The following is a 6,021-nucleotide window of genomic DNA, read 5'->3' on the forward strand; positions in this document are numbered from 1 at the left end:
AATCGCAAAAGCCTCAAAGACATTTCATATAAAAATGTCCAAAAACCATTTCAGCTCCAGAAATCGTCTTAAGTATACATGATGTGATTTTAGAAAATATTAACTATACCGATCGAAGTATAGTAATATAATTCAATTGGGTACAATAGGAATATATTGTATAAAAACATACGCAAAAATCTTAAAGACATTTCATATAAAGACGACCAAAAATCATATCAACTCCAGTAATTGTCTTAAGAATATAGGATATAATTTAGAAAATCTTTGTTTTACTGATTGCAGTATAGTAGCAGCTTTAACTACTTGATTGAGTACAATGGGAATATATTATGTAAAGTTTTGGTTTACAAGAATCTGTGGGCATAATATATATTTGCTATATTGCTATATTTATTAGCAATGCAAAAAAAAAGTAATTATATAGAACTTTGTAAGCAAATCACATACTTTCTAGAAAGGACAAAAATGCTCTCATGCATTGTTTCATGGCTTTGTATGAGACTTGAATCATCTACTATAAACCTAAATCAAAGCTGAAGAGTGAATCGTAACGTAATCTTCAGCTCTGAAGAGTTTGTTTTCAAATATCGCCCATAAAGGTGTTAGGGTCTGTTTGAAATGCAAAAGGAATTTTGTTAAATAATTACTTCTATACTGTCAAAACTATAAACATAGTTTAATAACAGCGTTTTGGTCCAATTGTATGGGAAATTTGTAAAAAGAATATTATTATCAAGACATTGCACTTGCTCACGCAGCTCAAAAAACCTTCGCTAAAATCTATGAAATATGCTACAAACTATTGCGATTCCAGAGTTGCTCTTAACCACTTAACCATCCCAACGTGCACAATATCAACAGGTATATATTTTACATAGACAAGGAGTTGTTGGAACAACTAATTCTTCTCGTACCTAAAAGAAATTATTTTGTAAAACAAAGCTTCCATCAAATGGAGAGATAATAACTGCCGTATGGGGATATTTTACAATCGTTTGGGAAAACCAATATAGAGATGCGATTTATAAACTAAACAGTTTTTGGAATAAGCGATTCTCAAACGAACATGGTTAACGTATGTCCAAAGTACGATCCCTCTATTGAATGTAAACCAATCTGGCAAATTTATTGATTTAACAAAGTCCCTAATTTTCCAAGCATGACAGTTCTGTCAAATTGTTAAGAAATCGAGCTCCATAGAATTTGAATCTTCTCCCAGCCAATAATGGACACTGACACATGAAGTTAAGTACAGTTTCTTCCTCATACTCAAAACCACAACCCCGACAAAAGTCATTTTAGTGTATTCCCAGTCTTATAACATGTCTTCCCAGTAAACAGTTACCTACGCTAAGCACCGATATCGTACTGCTGAGCCGGTTACGCTCTATTTAAGGCAGTTGAGGCATTATATGCGTACCATAAAACATAGATGTAGCAATATAAACTGTATTTTGCCTATTGATTTTACAATTAAAAAAAAATTCAACGGTTAGATTAGTTTTTTTTTCTTAATTTTATTACATATTCAATCACGTTTTTGTCGTGTTGTTGCCAAACACAATTAATTGAATTACAAATACAAAATTTCACAATTTTTTACAAAAATTATCAAATATTAATGCTTAACACAAACTTACAGTTTAATTTTTAGCTGAAACAACTTTCCAAATAACATCCAATTTATAATTACGTTTAACAACACTACATAAAATTTCGAAAATTTCAGTTAATGCTGAAAGCATATTTTGTTTTTATGTTGTTACTGTTAATTGTTTTAGTTTTTAATTTTTTCACAAAAAAAAAATAGTTTTTAATATTATTATATTTAAATTTAAAAAATAAAATTTATGAAAATATAAAATGTAACAAATATGCAAATAAATATTAAATTAAAATATTTTGTTTTTTATTTTACAAAATTTTTGAAACATTCATTCCCAAAATAATTCTTATACACATAATTATTTTTAAAAGTATAAAAATTACTTTTTAGTTTTGTGTAGAAATTATGTTTTATGTTTAACTCATTTAGTTATAATTATTAATTTTATACAAAATGAAACATTTATCACATCCACTTGCACGGCGATCACAATCGCAAAGTTTCAAACATTTTTTGTTTTTGTTAAATTAATTTTTGTTTTTTAATTTAATTCTATTCTTTTATTTTCTTAATTAGTACTAAATTTAAGTTTTGGTATGTTTTTTGTTTTAATAGATTTTTAATATATTTGCCTTTAATAAGTTTTTATATTTTTTGTTTTTTTTGTTGTTAATTTTATCAGTAGGAATTTTGAGTTCGTTTCGGAATATCATAATTTCACTTAACCTGAATGTTTAGTACGTTCGTTCTCTGAATGTTTGTAGTTGCTTAAAACTTATTTTTAAATATTTTTACATAAAACATAATGTTTGTATACTTCTGCATAGAATGTGGAACACAATAAAATATATATATAAATTTAAATGAAATTAAATTATTGAATGCAAACATAACAAACTTCTTATTTAATATGAACACAATTTACTATTTTTAAATTAATTGTTTTTAATTTCTTTATTTATATTTAATTTTTTTTTTGTTTTTTAAGGAAGGTACTACATTTGTATTTGACAATTTGTTTTATATTTTGTTACTATTTTTTATTTTTTGAGTTTGTTTTTGTTAATGTAATTTGTAATTATGTTTGGAGTTATTGCACTTATAGCCTATTTATTTCTGGTTTAATTGAATTAATTTTTAAATACAGTTACACACATATATATTTAATATACTATATGTTATATAAATACAGAGGAATTTTTATATTGAAATGCAAATGAATATATAAGAGTTACTTTTGTACGTCAATGGAATGTTTTGTTTTTAAATTCTGTTTGATTTAAAAATATGTAAAATGAAAGATTTATAATTATTTTATAAATAACAACAATTGTTGAGTTTTAAACATCAATTATTAATTATAATGTATTTATTAATTAAACATATATTGTGAATATAAATGAAGTAAAGATGAAATAAAAAACACTTAATTTGAATTGTTTATATTAATTTAATTTAAAAAATTTAATGTATTTAGTAAGCATTATTCGGTTTAGCTGACTTATTATAAAATAAAAACATTGATAACAAAAAAGGAATAATTAATTTGCTTTTAAAACGGGCTAATTCGATAATAGTTAAATAATACATTCCTTTAAAAAAATTTAGTTTTTACAAAAACTTTTATAATATTTCCACTTAATTCTATAATCATATAGTCTTTTTTCTATAGATGACTATAAAAATTAGTCGAAATATATTAATATTTTAAATTTTTTTTTAAATAAATTTTAATTTTAAATAAATAAATTTAAATTATTTTTAATAAAATTAATATTTATGAAATAATATTTATTATAAATAAAATTAATTTATTTATTTAAATAAAAAAATTGTTTAAAAACTAAATTTTTTTAAAAAAGTCTGTTATTTAACTATTAACCAATTAGTCCGTTTTAAAAACATAATTATTATCAAAAAAAATTTGATCGTCAAATGAATAATTTATTACAAACTAAAATACAAATTTTTTATATATTATTGAAATTAAAAAATTTCGATCTATATTCCAATTAAAAAATGATCTATATATCTGAAAAAATTCTTTTTAAAAAAATTTTTGGTTTCACTTATCTATATCAAAATTATTCATAGAACTTGAACACTATTTTTATACTGTAGATTTGAAGACTCAAATATCTATGACATTTTCAAATGTATTTTATAGTTTTACCTGTCTAAGTATAAATTTTACATAGGAATTGAACTCTGCCTAACACATGAGCCAAGCAGTATTCAGTTCCTGGCAATTTGGCGAAACCAAAAATTATTTTAAAAGTAGTAATGATATTTGGCATAAATACACTTCATTAAAATTTAATTTTTTTACTAAATATTTCGAATAAAATGTTTCTCACTTAATTTTTACCTCATTTATAACACTGATCTATGACACGATACAAAACATTTAGAAAAATTATGTGTATGTATATATATATATGTAATCTTTAGTTTATCTCATAATATATTAAACGGAAAGTGTTTATAATATCAAATTAATAAGAAAATATATTGAACACTGAACATTATTATTTAATAATTGTTGTTGAGTGTATATCTGTTGAGTGATACTTTAATTAGATTTTATTTTTGTGATATATCTTAATTATGTTAGTTAAAAATTCAGACAAAATAGTATCTTTTTTTGATCTGCATAAAATTATTGTGTTCCAACTTTAATATTCAACACAAATGATATATATTAAAAAAAATTAACTTTACAATTATTAACATCAATTTTGAGATTATTATCCACCCAAATGCAACATATATATTTTCATACAGATTTTAAATATTTTTATTATTAATACAGAATATCTGTATTACATATATTTTTTAAAAAATATGATAAAAACATAAAATTAATTAATAACATAAAATTTTAATTAATTTTAACATAAAATTTTAACATAAAATTAATTAATTTTTATAACATTTTTATACGTCAAATAAAGGACCTAAGTCCAGTAAAAATTAAAAAACTTGTTAATTCAGAATATAAAGAAAAAAAATATATATATATTGTTATATTGTAATGCAAATTGATTTTATGGTAACTGAATCTATTAGTCCGAAAAATATTGTAGAAGTTCAAATTTATTTTATATACTATTACAATAAAAAATTTTGTTTTTAATATTTTTGCTATTTTTATATTAAATCTTTTGTATTATAATCAGAAGTACTTAGTCATTCTCTACAGAAAAATATTATTTTCAGAACCCATATTAAACTATTTGAATAACAATTATTTTATTGGAGTCATAAAGATATTAATATTAAATAAAAATAATTTTTTCAATATTTTTAAAGCATTATAATCATTTTAATCAAAAAAAATAAAATTGATACAAAAAATGAAAGGTTTTATGCTTTTAAAATTTAGTACTATTAAAATCATTCTGTTAAAACTTAGTTGTGTTAAAATACATAAAATCGTTTAACATTTATTTGTTTTATATAAGAATTTCATGAGAATTTTTTAAATTTATATAATGAACTTAATTGTAAAAAATACATTTATGTGCTTAAAATATAATAGAAACAATGAAACATGTACTAAAATTTTTATAAATATTCTCAATACTTGAAAACAGCATTATTTTTTACTTAATTGTTAGAAATTCAGCAAAAATATCTTTATTTTTATAATTAAAAAATGAAATAATATATATTAAAATAAAAACAAAAATATAACAAAAACAGAAGAGTACAAATTTGTTGTCAGGTACGTTTGAAATATATGTTTAACTGAATTTAATTTCTGCATAAAAATAAAAAAAGAAATATATATATAACTAAAAATAAAGTTTTACTATAGATTTATACTTGTATATAAACATATATATTTGATTTTTAAATAAATGATTTGTAAAACTGGTTATAATCGAACACGGTACTATTGAACTATATGGAACATTTGGGAGCTATTGCTTCATTAGCCTATTTACCAGCTCACGCTGGAACAGGCAAATGCTTATGTGTATTTTGGTATTTGCTATTGCATTTATGTGAAATATTTTTTGAATAAATTACTTTATATATGTACGTACTTTCTGTATAACAGCAACTTATTAAGAATAATTATGTATAACTTTTATTAAATGTTACATATAAAATTAGCCTCAGTTTAAATAAAAAAGTTCACAATAAAAAAAAATTAATCTACAGTAATAGGAGCATCTTAATATGTTATGTATAAATTTTATTAAATATTTTATTGATTTTCTTTATGTAAAATTTTTATTCGTTTTTGTTTGTATATATAGATATATATATATATTTATGTATGTATGTAAATATCTTTCTTTCTTATCTATACGTATCAATACATTTATAAAATGTACATAATCAACATAGGTATATACTTTTATCTTATATATTATATATAAAATTATATATACATATATATG

This window comes from Teleopsis dalmanni, chromosome 2 (genome assembly GCF_002237135.1).
Source record: "Teleopsis dalmanni isolate 2A chromosome 2, ASM223713v2, whole genome shotgun sequence".
Lineage (NCBI taxonomy): Eukaryota > Metazoa > Arthropoda > Insecta > Diptera > Diopsidae > Teleopsis > Teleopsis dalmanni.